We start from the raw sequence: 17,070 nt of genomic DNA, 5'->3' as shown, positions 1-17,070 counted from the left end.
ATTTTTGCCCATTCTTCTTTGCAGAATAGCTCAAGCTCTGTCAGATTGGATGGAGAGCGTCTGTGAAGAGCAATTTTCAAGTCTTGCCACAGATTCTGAATTGGATTTAGGTGTGGACTTTGACTAGGCCATTCTAATGCCCCGTACACACGTGCAGATTATCTGAAGACTTTTGTCTGCAGACTTACCAAAACCATATAATATGAGGTCAAACCTAAACACTTTCAATTTGTATGCAATCCGGCAGGCCCTTGCACTACATAGAAAAGGTAAATCTGAAGACAAAAGTCTTCAGATAATCTGCACGTGTGTACGGGGCATTACACATGAATATGCTTTGATCTAAACCATTCCATTGTAGCTTTGGCTGTAAAGCCCCGTACACACGCACAGATCGTCGTCATACAAACGTCGGCGGACGAAAGATCTGCCGATTGTACACGTGTTAGTATGGTGCCTCCGACAGCTGTCTGCACACAATCCGCGGACAAGAGTCTTTCTTGCAAACATGAAAATTTTTGTCTGCGGACACCAGAACGGACGATTGTCGCCTGTCAGTACAGAAATCAGCCGACAGACCGCAGATTTGCAAGACTGGGCATGCTCAGAAAATAAAAAACACAGGGAAAGTTAACCATTACATGACATCACTTCTGCAGTCAGCTGAAGTCTGCGGACAAAATTCTTGTGCTGTCCTTGTGCTGTCTTTGCACTTTTCAACAGACACCGACATCCCGGGGAGAAAAGACGAACATTTGTATGACGACGATCTGTGCGTGTGTACGGGGCTTTAGTTTATGGTTGTTGTCTTGCTGGAAGGTAAACCTCCACCCCAGTCTCAAGTCTTTTGCAGGCTTTAATAGGTTTTCTTCTAAGATTGCCCTGTATTTGGCTCCATCCATCTTCCCATCAACTCCGACCAGCTTTCCTCTCCCTGCTGAAGAAAAGCGTCCCCACAACGTGATACTGCCACCACCATATTTCAAGGTGGGGATGGTGTGTTCAGGGTGATTTGCAGTGTTCGTTTTTTCCCCACACATAGCTTTTTGCTTTTAGTCCATAAAGTTCAATTTTGGTTTCATCTGACCCGAGCACCTTCTCTCGTATGGCTTCTCACAAACTGCAAACAGGACTTCTTATAGTCTTCTTTCAACAATAGCTTTCTTCTTGGCACTCTTCCATAAAGCCCAGATTTGTGGAGTGCACGACTAATGGGCCATACACACTATACAATTTTTTCTTTAGATTTTTTCCTTTAGATTTACCAAAACCATATAATATGAGGTCAAACCTAAACACTTTCAATTTGTATGCATCAGGCAGGCCCTTGCATTACATAGTTGAAGGTAAATCTAATGGAAATCTAACAACAAAAGTTGTATAGTGTGTATCCAGCTTAATAGTTGTCCTGTAGACAGATTTTCCCACCTGAGCTGTGGATCTCTGTAGCTTTTCCAGAGTTACCATGCCTGGCCTGTCAGTTTAGGTGGACCACCATGTCTTGGTAGGTTTGCAGTTGTGCCATACTCTTTCCAATTTTCGAGTGATGGAATGAACAGCGCTCTGTGCGATATTCAAAGCTTGGTATATATATTTTTTTAACCCAAGCCTGCTTTAAACTTCTCCACAACTTTTATCCCTGACCCTTCTGGTGTGTTCCTTGGCCTTCATGATGCTATTTGTTCACTAAGGCCCCTTTCACACATACTGTCCGATTGTCCGTTTTTCATCCATCCGTTGACGGATGAAAAACGGACATCAATGCATCTCCATGTAAAAACGGATGAAATGCATCTCCATGTAAAAACGGATGACAACGGATGATCAGCCAATAACATCCGTTTTCATCTGCTTCCGTCAATGTCCATTTTTTGGAATGGATGAATGCCCTATTTTTCATCCGTCAAAAAAACGGATCGAACAAAAAAACTGATGTAAATGGACAAACGATCAGTTTTTTCATCCATTTTTGCATTGGTAGTGGATGTAAAAAAACGGATGCAAAAACGGATGAAAAACTGATACATTTTGACATGACTGAACTGATGAACTGAACGATATGTGTGAAAGGGGCCTAAGGTTCTCTAACAAACATCCAACAGCTGTATTTATACTGAGATTAAATAACACACAGGTAGAGTTGTATAAAGTACTCGAAACCCATACTTGAGTAGAAGTAGAAGTGCTCGATCAAAAAGTGACTTGAGTAGAAGTGCTCGATCAAAAAGTGACTTGAGTAGAAGTACTAAAGTATTCAACATTTTTTGTACTTAAGTATTGCAAGTAGTTTTTTTAAAAATTTTGCTACTCAAGTACTGAAAGTAAAAGTACCAGTAGTTTTGAAAAAAAAATTGCTACTCAAGTACTGAAAGTACAAGTACTGTGTTATGTAGTTATTAAAGAAAGAAGTCAAAAGTTTGAACATCATATTGTTTTTTATTATTTCAAATGCAGCTTTTATTTATACATACAGTAGCATTTATTTTCGTATGCGCTGATAATACACATGTTTTGAGCTTCATGAAACCTGCCATCTACTGTTCTGGCAGTGGTAATTTTTATAATTGTAACGAGTAACTATGCAGCACAAATAAAATATCGGAGTAGAAGTATTGAAATCATTGAAAAAATGTAGTGAAGTAGGAGAAAAAAATTCTACTCTAGGAAAGTACAGATACCGCCTTTCAGTACTTAAGTACAGTAGTGAAGTAGTTCTACTTAGTTCCTATACATCTCTGCACACAGGTGGATTCTATTTACTAATTAGGTGACTTCTGAAGGCAATTGGTTCCACTAGATTTTAGTTAGTGTAAAGGGGGCTGAATACAAATGCACGCCACACTTTTCACATATTAATTTGTAAAATATTTTGAAAACCATTTATCGTTTTACTTTCACTTTTTCACAATTACGTACCACTTTGTGTTGGTCTATCACTTAAAATACCAATAAAATGCATTTACATTTTGGTATTAACATTGTAAAATGTGGAAATTTTCAAGGGGTATAAATACTATTTCAAGGCACTGTAACTGCAAGTGCAATAAATAGTTGGTTTGGGCCAGCTTGGCCCAAACCAACTATTTAATGGGATATTTTAAAGTAGAATTAGGCTTTAACTCTTCCAGCATCTACCAAAAATGGAAAATATTAGTAATGGGTGAACTGACCAACAGTAACTGTTTCTACCAGACATTGGTAAATAGTTTGACTGAGCTGGGTCAGAGGAGTTATCATTATTAGCTTTGAATTTTTCTTGGACCACACCACAGTTGCTACTGTAACAGATTGCAAATTGTGATGTTCTATGGGTTGATATTGACAAGGTACTGCTGTCTAAATCAGTCCTTCTCAACCAGAGTTTGTAGAACCCCAAGGTTCCTATAGACATTTCTAGGGGGGGGGGGGGGGGGTTCCTTGAGCTGTTGTTGATTGACCTCCCATCCAATAGTGCCTGCAAATTCCATTTGGCAGAGTTAGCAGCATGACACCAATGGTCTTTTTAAGTAAAGGACATATTTTGAAGGGGGTGCATTCTGGCTACCAGTGTCAGGGGACATGCTTCCCAATGACTACTAATGCGAGGAGCTTTTTTTTTCACCGACCTCCTGATAAATTTCCCTGAGTTCCCTGGGGTAAAAAGGGTTTTAAAAGACTGGTGTAGAATAACTCTGGGAACTCTCATTGTTTTATCAGTCAGTTAACTGGCATTTTGCTAATTTAGATTAAAAGTCTAGCAAGTATGCAGGATGTAGTGGGACATTTGACACACTTGACATTTAGAAATTCACTCAGAACTGTAAGTTATGCAAACTAATGACTGGAATTTTATAACTATGACTTCTCAATTTACTGAACACCTAAAATTGTTTGTACCAGTGTAACTTAATCACTTCTGGACCAGAAGGTTCCCCCCCCCCCCTTAATGACCAGGCCTTTTTTTGCGATTCGGCACTAGGTTACTTTAACTGACAATTGCACGGTCGTGCAACGCTGTATCCCTCTGCGATTTTTATTTTATTTATTTATAATCTTTTGCGCTATAAACAAACAAAAAATGAGCAACCATTTAAAAAAAAAAAACAAAAAAAGAAAACAATATTTTTTACTTTCTTGCAATATAACATTCCCAATAAAATTAAAAAATCTAATTTTTTCATAATTTTAAGCAAATTTGTATTCTGCTACGTATTTTTGGTAAAAAAAAAACCCAATAGGCGTATATTGATTGATTGGTTTGCTTAAAAGTTATTGTGTCTACAAACTAGGGGAAAGATTTGTCCTTTTTAAATTTTTTTTTACTAGTAATGGCGGCGATCAGTGATTTTTAGTGGGACTGCGACATTTCGGCGGACAGATCGGACACCTAACTGACATCTTTGACACTTTTGTGGGGACCAGTGACATTACTACAGTAATCAGTGCTAAAAGATATGAACTATTACTGTACTAATGACACTGGCAGGGAAGGGGTTAACACAAGGGGCTCAAAGAGCTAAATGTGTCCCTAGGGGGGTGCTTTCTAACTGTGTGGGTGGTGGGCTTGCTGCATGAACAGAGACCTATGATCCCTGTGTTCATAAATTACAGAACAGCGGTCTGCCATGTTTACAACGGCAGACTGCCGTTCTGTCTCCATTGGGAGTGATCAAGGGTCCCCGGTGGCAATCAGAGCCGACTTGCTGCAGTATATGTACTGCTGGCGGTCAGCAAGTGGTTAAAGCAGTAATAAACTCAAAACCGAAATGTATCATAATGTAATACTGTGTAATTCAAAGGGTGTGGTCTACCCCAAACTGTTCATTTTTAATCGTATATCTAAAAGTAAAGGTTTCTTATGTCTCTTAAGAACTTTAGTAGTGACTAGGGTTGAGCGAACCCGTACTGTATTGTTCGGGATCGTACCATACTTTTGGGTATTCGGTACCCGGACACAGACCCGAACATTTCACTGTATGTTTGGGATACTGTCCGTTGTTCGGTAATGTTATTTGATGTTTTGGCGCGGTTTTAATGTGTTGGCGCGGTTTTAATGGCGCGGTTTCAACAGGTGCAAGGCAGCCAAACAGCAAGCGTTTAACTAGTGTGCCCTTAGAAGCCATCACAGCCATGCCTACTAATGGCATGGCTGTGATTGGCCAGTGCAGCATGTGACCCAGACTCTATATAAGCTGGAGTCACATAGCGCCGCGCGTCACTCTGCTATAACTATACTAGGGAGAGGTTCCTGATGCTGCTGCTGAGGGAGAGATAGGAGATTATTGTAGGGGCAGGCTGGAGATTGCGTTCAGGGAAAGAATAGGAAGAATCGTCTTTATTCAGACAGAGATCTACATTGATTTTATTGTGTGGGGGTGCAGTGCACGATCTTTATGCCCTGACCTGAGCCCAGTGAGGAGGAGGAGGGAGAAAAAAAAAACTTTTATCAGTCTGTTAGTTGGCCGCGTGCGGTGTGTAGCGGCCATGTAATGCAAGCTCAGTGCATATGTGTCTGCTTAATCTGCATTTAAAAAAGAAAAAAACTTTTTCCCTTCATATTTTACTTTGACATTCATTGTTTAGACACTGTTTTTTCTAATCTGCTCTTCAAAAAGCACCAATGTAAGGGAAAAATAATTATTTTTCAGTATTTAGGGGGAAAAAAATATTTTTCAGTTTTTCATTCATACTTTACTGTGACACTGTCATACAGCATTTAGACACTGCTGTTCAAATCTGCTCTTCAAAAATCACCAATTAAAGGGAAAAATAGAAATTTTTCATTCATACGTTAGTGAGATACACCCATTGGATTCTGTTGTTGTATTCCGCTTATCAATAAAAACCCATTTAGGGGGAAAAAAATAAATTGCGGCCTTGTCTGCATATGTTACAGTGAGCTACACCCATTGGATACTGTTGTTCTATTCCGCTATTCAATAAACACCCATTTAGGGAAAAAATATTAAATTGCGGCCTAGTCTGTATCTGTACGTGTGAGATACACCCTTAAGATACTGTTGTTCTATTCTGCTATTCAATAAACACCCATTTAGGGAAAAAAAAATTGTGGCCTAGTCTGCATATGTTACAGTGAGATACACCCTTTGGATACTCTTGTTCTATTCCGCTATTCAATAAACACTCATTTAGGGAAAAAAAAGAAATTGCTGCCTAGTCTGCATATTTACTGTGAGATACACCCTTTGGATACTGTTGTTCTATTCCGCTATTCAATAAACACTCATTTAGGGAAAAAAAAGAAATTGCGGCCTAGTCTGCATATGTTACAGTGAGATACACCCATTGGATACTGTTGTATTCCGCTTATCAATAAAAACCCATTCAGGGGGAAAAAATTGAATTGCGGCCTAGTCTGCATATGTTACAGTGAGCTACACCCATTGGATACTGTTGTCGTATTCCGCTTATCAATAAAAACCCATTTAGGGGGAAAAAAATAAATTGCGGCCTAGTCTGCATATGTTACAGTGAGATACACCCATTGGATACTGTTGTTCTATTTCGCTATTCAATAAACACCCATTTAGGGAAAAAAATTAAATTGCGGCCTAGTCTGCACATGTTACAGCACAACAAGGCACACAGGTCTCGCATGGAGGCCCAGTTATTGATGGTGAAGTGGTGCTGTTCTGCAGAGCGACTCATGCGTGCGTGCTGCAGCTTAAACTCCCCTATGGCCTGCTGCTGCTCGCACAGTCTGGCCAGCATGTGCAAGGTGGAGTTCCACCTTGTGGGCACGTCCCATATGAGGTGGTGAGCGGGAAGGCTGAAGTTACGCTGCAGTGCTGACAGGCGAGCAGCAGCAGGGTGAGAACGCCTAAAGTGCACACAGACGACCCGCACTTTCTGCAGCAGCTCTGACATATCGGGGTAATTTCTAAGGAACCTCTGCACCACCGAATTCAGCACATGCGCCAGGCAAGGGATGTGTGTCAAACCGGCTAGGCCCAAAGCTGCTACGAGATTTCGCCCATTATCGCACACCACCAGGCCGGGCTTGAGGCTCACTGGCAGCAACCACTCATCGGTCTGCTGTTGAATGCCCCTCCACAACTCGTGTGTGTGTGTGTTTTTTTTTTCCCCCAAACAGGCAAGTTTTAAAACTGCCTGCTGTCGTTTACCCCTGGCTGTGCTGAAGTTGGTGGTGAAGGTGTTAACGCTGACCGGATGAGGAAGCGGAGTAGGAGGAGTTAGGAACAGGAGGCAAACTGAAGTGCACTGCAATCCTCGGTGGTGGAAGGACATGCGCCAAACTGCTATCTGCCTCAGGCCCAGCCACCACTGCATGTACCCAGTGTGCTGTTAGGGAGATATAATGTCCCCGACCGTGCTTACTGGTCCACGTATCGGTAGTTAGGTGGACCTTGCCACAGATGGCGTTGCGCAGTGCACACCTGATTTTGTCACCCACTTGGTTGTGCAGGGAAGGGATGGCTTGCCTGGAAAAGTAGTGGCGGCTGGGCACGATGTACTGCGGGACAGCCACCGCCATAAGGCTTTTAAATCTCTGCGTCTCCACCAGACGGAATGACAGCATTTCAAAGGCCAGGAATTTTGAAATGCTGGCATTCAGGGCCAGGGATCGTGGGTGGGTAGGGGGGGGTACTTCCTCTTCCGCTCAAGTGTTTGGGAGATAGAAAGCTGAACGCTTCCACGGGACATTATGGAGATGGTTGTTGGTGACCCAGGTGGTGGTGTTGCTGGCAGATCCTCTGTTTGCGGGGTAGCAGCTCCTGGTCTCACTACAGAGGTGGATGAAGAGGCCGAGACTGCAGCAGAAGAGGAAGCCGGAGGAGCCAGAGACCTTTCTTTGTTTTTGAGGTGTCTACTCCACTGCAGCTCGTGCTTTGCACTTAGATGCCTGGTCATGCAGGTTGTGCTCAGGTTGAGAAGGTTTATGCCTTGCTTCAGGCTCTGATTGCTCAGCGTGCAAACCACTCGTGTCCTGTCATCAGCACATTGTCTGAAGAACTGCCACACTAGGGAACTCCTTAGAGCTGGCTTTGGTGTGCTCGGTCCCTTGCTGCGTTGGGCAGTAGCAGGCGTAGTGTCTAGGGCACGGCCTCTCTGCTTTTGCACCCTGCTCCCTCTTCTGCTGTGCTGGTGGCTCTGTGGGACCACCGCCTCTTCCTCCAAACTACTCAGGTCACCTGCATGACGTTCATTCCATGTGGGGTCGAGGACCTCATCGTCCTCCACATCATCTTCCACCCAGTCTTCACCCCTCTCCTCCTTGTCTCCACAATTCGGAATTCCGCAGCAGTTGGCACCTGTGTTTCGTCATCATCCGAGACGTGCTGAGATGGTCCTCCCATGTACTCATCTAGAGACATAAATAGTTGGGCATCGGTACACTCAATCTCTTCCACTTCTGGGGCAGGGCTAGGTAGATGGCCCTGGGAAACCATGCTAACAGAGTCATCAAAAAGAAGAAGAGACTGCTGCATGACTTGGGGCTCAGACTGCTTGGCTGATTTGCAAGGGGGTGAGGTGAAATATTGATGGACATCGGCTGCAGGTGCCAACTCTGACCTTTCAGCAGAAGACTGGGTGGGAGACAATGTGAAGGAACTGGAGGCACTGTCAGAAACCCAATCTACTATCGCCTGTACTTGTTCTGGCCTCAACATTTGTAGAGGTGCATTAGGCCCTGCCAAATACTGCTGTAAGGTTCTGTCGCCTACTCGCAGCTGAGAAAGGTGTTTCACTTGTACGTGTAGCTGGTGTCCTCTCCTTGCAACAGGAGCTCCACCAGCAGCACCACGACCCAGCACTAACATGGTGGAGCAGTATGGGTGCACACGCCTAGACGTACTGAATGACGGGTCTGCCCCCTTCAACTTCTGGGTCTCCAAATTGGGCACATGGCCTAAGCTTGCCCTTTAGCGCCTTGGAGGTGCTTGCCTGCCCTGCAGCCAGTGTATTATCTGAACGTGGATTTAGCACGGCTGGGGGCGTTATCACAGACAAGCGCAGTCGCCTGTCTAGAGCCAATGTAGACAAGCTCACGTTCATTAAAATGAACCAGGCATGGATCCCACAGGACTTGTCCGTACCTTGTGCAGAATAGACATGTATACCGGCCTTACCCAGCCATTGTTGTATTTGATCTTTCTAACTCTTTTGGGGTGCACCCTAATTTAAAAAGAAATAAAATTAAAAACAAAAACCAGTGTTGGCTACCTCTTCCTCCTCCACAGCCACTTCCACCGCCACCTCAACCTCCTACTCCATATGGACCTCGTCCTCCTCCTCCACCGCCGCTTCTACCTACACCGCTATATCCACCGCCACCTCAACCTCCTACTCCATATGGGCCTCGTCCTCCTCCTACATCATTCATTATTATTATTATTTTTTATTTTTCTGTTTTTTATTTTATTTTAAGTTATTTCCCTATCCACATTTGTTTGCAGAGCACTTGCCATGCTCTTAAGAAGATTTTGCAGCCCTCTAGCCCTTTAACATGTGTTTTTTAGAGCCATTTTAGTGCTCAAAAGTTCGGGTCACCATTGACTTCAATTGGGTTCGAGATCGGGGTAAAGTTCGGGTTAAGTCCGGGTCACGAACCCGGACATTTTTTTCAAGTTCGGCCGGACTCCCCGAACCCGGACATCCAGGTGTTCGATCAACTCCAGTAGTGACATATATGTCCCAGCTCTTTTGAAAAGAATCCCATACATCCTGGCAATTTTCTAGGAGTAAATTTGTGACCAAATCAACCAGTAAAATGTCAGCTATCGTCTCTTTGAAACTGGACACCTGCTGTGGGCAAAAAAGGCACGTCTCTTTTTACAAATGCAAACTGTCTCATTTATAAAGTTCCTCACAGTTCAGTACAGTCCTAAGTCTAACTTATAAAATATGAGATTAACCAGCAGGGCCAAACTGGCTTACCGAGATACTGGGAAATTTCCCGGTAGGCCTGCAAGTCTCCCTGCCCTGGGGCTGTATGAAAGTGCAGTAGCACCCGTAACAAAAAATGCCCGCGGCCAGCCCGACATGTCAACTGCGCATTCGCCGCCGCGTCTCAGGAAAGCTTGTACACTCTCGGCCATTCTCGGGCAGATGGCGCATGCACAGTGACATGATGGCACCGGGTGGCGCCATTTTGAAATGTAAGGCACCTCACAGATAGGTAAGTAAGACCCCTCCACAGCCCCTACATCTTCTGTACCATGCCCGCAGCCTCTGCATCTCTTGTACCATGCTTGCAGCCCCTGTATCTCTCGTACCATGCCCACAGCCTCTGCATCTTTTGTACCATGCCCGCAGCCCCTGCATCTCTTGTTCTATGCCTGCAGCCTCTGACATCTCCTGTACCATGTCTGCAGCCTCTGACATCTCCTGTACCATGTCCGCAGCCTCTGACATCTCCTGTACCATGTCCGCAGCCTCTGACATCTCCTGTACCATGTCCGCAGCCTCTGACATCTCCTGTACCATGTCCGCAGCCTCTGACATCTCCTGTACCATGTCCGCAGCCTCTGACATCTCCTGTACCATGTCTGCAGCCTCTGACATCTCCTGTACCATGTACGTTACCCCCTTCAACTCCTGTACCATGTCCGCAACCCCCCTCATCTCCTGTACCATGCCCGCAGCCTCTGACATGTTCTCCTGTACCATGTCCACACAGCCTATGACCACCTCCATTACCATGTCCACACTTTTAACCGAAATTTGCTTATATATATATATATATATAGCCCTATGTGCTTTCATATCTGTCTTTTCTATATATAATACACTCTTCAAATGTGCTTTAAAATGCATGGTTTTTCACTTTTATGAACAAGAAATTAATGACGTTATGCTGTTGGAGTGATAAAATAATGCCATGGGGCTGGTATGGGATTTTTTCCAGGGCTGAATTTTATTCCCCGTTCGGCCCTGTTAACCAGCATGTTACTCATGACATCATAAAATCATGGACATGAAAGAAGAAAGAACTACACAAAGTGACATTTAGTGATGATTTCACTGTGTATGCATTATGTCTCTGCAGCTCTGAGGAGGCAAACCAAACAGATCAAGGAAATAAAATAGGAGATACAGTTAGGTCCATAAATATTGGGACATCTACACAATTCTAATCTTTTTGGCTCTATACACCACCACAATGGATTTGAAATGAAACAAACAAGATGTGCTTTAACTGCAGGCTTTCAGCTTTAATTTGAGGGTATTTACATCCAAATCAGGTGAACGGTGTAGGAATTACAACAGTTTGTGTATATGTGCCTCCCACTTTTTAAGGGACCAAAAGTAATGGGACAGATTAACAATCCTAAATCAAACTTAAACTTTTTAACACTTGGTTGCAAATGTTTTGCAGCCTGAAGTCTGGAACGTATAGACATCACCAGACGCTGGGTTTCATCCCTGGTGATGCTCTGCCAGGCCTCTGATGCAACTGTCTTCAGTTCCTGCTTGTTCTTGGGGCATTTTCAATTCAGTTTTGTCTTCAGCAAGTGAAATGCATGCTCAATTGGATTCAGGTCAGGTGATTGACTTGGCCATTGCATAACTTTCCACTTCTTTCCCTTAAAAAACTCTTTGGTTGCTTTCGCAGTATGCTTCATTGTCCATCTGCACTGTGAAGCACCGTCCAATGAGTTCTGAAGCATTTGGCTGAATATGTGCAGATAATCTTGCCTGAAACACTTCAGAATTCATCCTGCTGCTTTTGTCAGCAGTCACATCATCAATAAATACAAGAGAACCAGTTCCATTGACAGCAATACATGCCCACGCCATGACACTACCACCACCATGCTTCACTGATGAGGTGGTATGCTTTGGATCATGAGCAGTTCCTTTCCTTCTCCATACTCTTCTCTTCCCATCACTTGGGTACAAGTTGATCTTGGTCTCATCTGTCCATAGGATGTTGTTACAGAACTGTGAAGGCTTTTTTAGATGTTTGGCAAACTCTAATCTGGCCTTCCTGTTTTTGAGTCTCACCAATGGTTTACGTCGTGTGGTGAACCCTCTGTATTCACTCTGGTGAAGTATTCTCTTCATTGTTGACTTTGACACACATACACCTACCTCCTGGAGAGTGTTCTTGATCTGGCCAACTGTTGTGAAGGAAGTATTCTTCACCAGGGAAAGAATTCTTCGGTCATCCACCACAATTGTTTTCCGTGGTCTTCCAGGTCTTTTGGTGTTGCAGAGCTCACCGGTGCGTTCTTTCTTTTTAAGGATGTTCCAAACAGTTGCCACACCTAATGTTTTTGCGAGCTCTCTGATGGGTTTGTTTTGTTTTTTTTTTTCAGCCTAATGATGGCTTGCTTCACTGATAGTGACAGCTCTTTGGATCTCATATTGAGAGTTGACAGCAACAGATTCCAAATGCAAATAGCACACTTGAAATTAACTCTGGACCTTTTATCTACTCCTTGTAAACAGGATAATGAGGGAATAACACACACCTGGCCATGGAACAGCTGAGCAGCCAATTGTCACATTACTTTTGGTCCCTTTTAAAAAGTGAGAGGCACATATACAAACTGTTGTAATTCCTACACCATTCACCTGATTTTGATGTAAATATTTTCAAATTAAAGCTGAAAGTCTGCAGTTTAAGCACATCTTGTTTGTTTCATTTCAAATCCATTATAGAGCCAAAAAGATTAGAATTGTGTCGATGTCCCAATATTTATGGACCTGACTGTATACCCTCCCTCTTCTTCTACAGTTATTATAATGTCAAAGTATTGCAGTGCTGCTGGGAGACGAGACAACATATTATTTTATCCTTTTGATGATCAAGGGATTAAACAATTATGGTTGTCATTGATTGTATTGACAAATGTCTGCATGACAGTTCGTTGGATAATGGGTATGGTGATAGGTTCAGTGTAGGGTTAGGGAGGCTTACAATTAGTGCCGGTTCACATTAGTGCGATGCCAGACATTGCATGTGATTCACACCACATTGCTGTGCAGATCACCTGCGATGTCTGTGCGATGCAATTTCAGCAATACAAAATGTATGGCTAAAATCGCATTCACACTAAAATGGTGCTGGACCCTTTTTTTGGTTCACACTGGAATCGAATCGCATGGGTGTTCACACCTATGCGATCCAATTTCTGCACCATTTCACAGTTTGCACTGCGATCTGCAAACCAATCTGGGGGTGTCATTAACCTTGCATTCACACCCCAGCAATTCGCTGATCTCAGTGTGAACCACTGTGTGATGCCGGAATCGGCACTGATTCGCAAGGTTTCCCGCATCGCATCAGTGTGAACCGGGACTTAGGGGTGTATCAGGATTACAGGTTACATTATTATTATTATTATTATTATTATTATATAGTATTTATATAGCGCCGACAGTTTACGCAGCGCTTTACAACTTGAGGTTGGACAGTACAAATACAATGCACTTTAATACAGTAGGAATCGGAGGGCCCTGCTCATTAGAGCTTACAATCTAGGATTGGATTTGGATAGGGGTAACTTGACAAGGAGTCTGGATCAATATTTATATTTTATTTTTTCTCAGGTGAAATAAATACATTTTGGGTGGTGATAAAAATTACTACTTTTTTTATTTTGCCAAAATGAATGGATAGATATAGATAAAGTATTAATCGCTAAATGCAAATCAAAATATATCTTACTTCCCTCCTCTTCTATTCCCCTTTCTTTTATTTCTACTTCTTTAGTAATTCCTCCTTCTCTGCTCCCTTCCTACATTCTTTCACGTGTACATTCCTTCCTCCCTCTTCTTCTTCTTCCTTTTTTTTCCTTTTCTCTTTCTATTTTAACTTTCCTCCTTCTTTTTTGTCCTTTTTCTCTCTCCTTTCCTCTTCCTTTTTTTTTCCTTTTTTTTCCTTTCCTCGCCTTTCCTTTCCCCTCCTCCTTTTTCCTTCTCCTGTTCTTTTCTTTTCCTCTCCTCTCCTTTTCCTCGCCTTTCCTCTCCTGTTCTTTTCCCCTCCTCCTTTTTCCTTCTCCTGTTCTTTTCCCCTCCTCCCTTTTTTCCTTTTCCTGTTCTTTTCCCCTCCTCCTTTTTCCTTCTCCTGTTCTTTTCCCCTCCACCTTTTTTCCTTTTCCTGTTCTTTTCCCCTCCACCTTTTTTCCTTTTCCTGTTCTTTTCCTCTCCTCTCTTTTTTCCTCTCCTCTCTTTTCCCTCTCCTCTCTTTTTCCTCTCCTCTCTTTTTCCTCTCCTCTCTTTTTCCTCTCCTCTCTTTTTCCTCTCCTCTCTTTTTCCTCTCCTCTCTTTTTCCTCTCCTCTCCTTTTCCTCGCCTCCTCTTTTTTCCTCGCCTTTCCTTTTAGTTTCCTCTCCTGTTCTTTTCCTCTCGTCTCATTTTCCTTTCCTTTCCTCTCCTGTTCTTTTTCTTTCCACTTCTGTCTTCCTCCTCTCCTCTCTTCTTTCCCTCCTTTTTTTTTTTCTCTGCCGTCATCCTGCAAGGAGATTGCAGGATTTCAGTGCTCATACTATAAGATAGGAAGTCAGCCCCTTGCATATTACATTCCATATGAACAGTGCTGTATGTAGGTCTGATGCAATAACCACTGTGAGAGAGCTCACATCACCATCCACCTGCTGCTATGTACAGTACGAAGCCTGCAGGATGGAATTTATTTCTAGAGGATAGCTTGGTTACATAACTTTTTATAAAAGATTTTGGAATCCAAGCCTAATTTTATTTTAAGTTGCATTGTATGCTATTACCTTGACAGCAGTTTGCAGATTTCAAATCCATCTGCACGTTTACACAGTTGAGACCTTCTTTTTATTTTGGTTTTAGAAGCCAATATGACATTAGATCCTTTTTTATTTTTTACTAGCTAAAACAAGAATTGAAGAATTTAATTTCCGCAGCTATAAACTGTAAGGAATCCTGAATGCAACAATGTTCAGCCTTTCTCGACCTTTTTAACACAGAGGAACCCATGAAATAACTTTCTGGTCTCAGGGAACCCCTGCTAGAAATTCCTTTATCTACCACTCGTAAATTAGTGTGAGGGTCAGTGGGAAGAATGCTCTTTACGTTTGTGGTCATTGGGAACAATTCCCCCCTTGCAAATAGCTAAAAGGGTCAATGGTGTCAATGGGAACTTATCTGAGAGGCATAAATTGCTCATTGCTGAAGGAACGCCTAGCAACCTCTGGAGGAACCCTAGGGTTCCATGCAACCCTGTTCTAAATGTAGACCCTAGATAAGTGAACACTGTTACCCTGTTTGCTCTATAATTTGGCCTATTTTATTTTTCTATTCATCTTCCCACTGCTGTGAAATGACAGTAGATTACACACTCAGAAGACTGTACTTTGACAGCAATGACAGGCAGTTTGCCCGTTGTGTAGAATTAATCTAAATATTACTCTCCAAGGGAATTCCAAAAGATTAAAATTTTTGTAACAACAATACAGATATAATACAACTGTTTTAGCATTATATATGTTTTGTGGCATATAAAAAAAAAATCAAATCTCACCCACACAACTAACTGTCATTCAGTACGTCAGTAAAGCAGAACCATGAAATAAAATTAACGATGTACGATTTTTACAGGCGGCATTATTTTGCCTGTTGCTCTTTGATCATTAGAAAACAAAAAGGCAGAATGGAAGTTCCAAGAACCACATATTGACCAATCAGATTTACAACCCAGTGCTGCTGCTTTAATTCAAATTACAACCACAGCAAGCTAGCATAGTCTTAGTCTGGCCGACCCACTGCACCGTTCTATTAACCTAAGTCACAAGGACCCAATGTGATCATAGGAATGGCAGGGGCAAGGATATAATGGTAATATGTAGGCACAGCACCCCATGTTTTGGCATCTTAAGGGTAACCAACTTGTGCCATAATAATCAGCAATCATCTTTCACACAACTGTTTTTTAATAAACTAAAGTCTGGTGGTTGCATTTCAGATTATTTTAACACTTCGCACTTAATAAAATACATCTAAGCCTATGTCAGAATCAACATTTTTTGTGTGGGACCTTTAAACAAAATCCACATTGTTCTTATCAAATGTAAGTTTCAAAATCCTTTCCTGGCAACTTCCTATTTTAATTCGTTTTTAGGAAGTTATTCATAAATAGTTATAATTATTACTGTGCAGAAACCGAGCTGGTATCAGGATATTACATTCTCTTATGTTCAGATTCCCAGAGAACTAATAAGACCAGTTTTCAGATTTCCTTACAACATACCTGTATCTTGGCACTGGCTGCTGTGAACTGCTCCTCCTGCGATGCTGAGCAGGCCAGGACAAAAGTGAAAGGCTGCTTCGCCTAAACTCAGTTTAAAATCTCTCTTCCCCTCCCACTGACTGTGTACTGAGAGCTCAAACCCTCCTTTACTGCAGTCATACCTAATGCATGCTAAGTTCTGGAATCTCACAGGCAGTTAACCTCTTATTTGCCGCCTATGCCATGATGTATTATAGGCACAAGTAACTGAATACGAGTGCACACCCCCTCCCTGTCATAAAAACTGTAAAGCAGACTTTCCCAATGATTTTTACAAAGAGAACCCCTTGAAAAAGCTTTTATGTCAGTGGGAAGAATTCTCCTTACATTGGTGGCCACTGGGAAGAATGCTCCTTACATTGGTGGTCACTGGGAAGAATGCTCCTTACATTGGTGGTCACTGGGAAGAATGCTCCCTACATTGTTGGTCACTGAGAAAAATGCTCCCTACATTGGTGGTCACTGGGAAGAATGCTCCTTACATTGGTGGCCACTTGGAAGAATGCTCCTTACATTGGTGGTCACTTGGAAGAATGCTCCTTACATTGGTGGTCACTTGGAAAAATGCTCCTTACATTGGTGGCCACTGGGAAGAATGTTCCTTACATTGGTGGTCACTGGGAACAATGCTCCTTACATTGGGGATCAGTGGGAAGAATACTCCCTGCATTGGTGGTCACTGGGAAGAATGCTTCTTACATTGGTGCCCACTAGGAAGAATTCCTCCTTACATTGGTGGCCACTGGGAAGAATTCTCCTTACATTGGTGCCCACTAGGAAGAATTCTCCTTACATTGGTGACCACTGGGATGAATTCACCTTACATTAGTGGTCACTGGTAAG

The 17,070-nt window shown here is 42.7% G+C and overlaps 1 protein-coding gene across 1 annotated transcript in view; it reads right to left on the bottom strand.

The window, feature by feature from the left end:
* LOC309560765 (ectonucleoside triphosphate diphosphohydrolase 8-like) overlaps positions 1-16,292 on the bottom strand; it is a 130,156-nt gene extending 113,864 nt beyond the window's left edge. The window contains exon 1 of the mRNA XM_082264418.1: positions 16,189-16,292. The gene's annotated coding sequence lies outside the window, so the exon portion shown is untranslated. The remainder of the gene's footprint in view (positions 1-16,188) is intronic.
* Positions 16,293-17,070: the final 778 nt, after the last annotated feature.

The sequence above is a fragment of the Pelophylax lessonae genome, assembly GCF_965119305.1.
Source record: "Pelophylax lessonae genome assembly, chromosome: 7".
In the NCBI taxonomy this organism is placed as follows: Eukaryota; Metazoa; Chordata; class Amphibia; order Anura; family Ranidae; genus Pelophylax; species Pelophylax lessonae.
The sequence above is the reverse complement of the archived record's forward strand: the minus strand, read 5'-3'. Positions and strand labels throughout refer to the sequence as shown.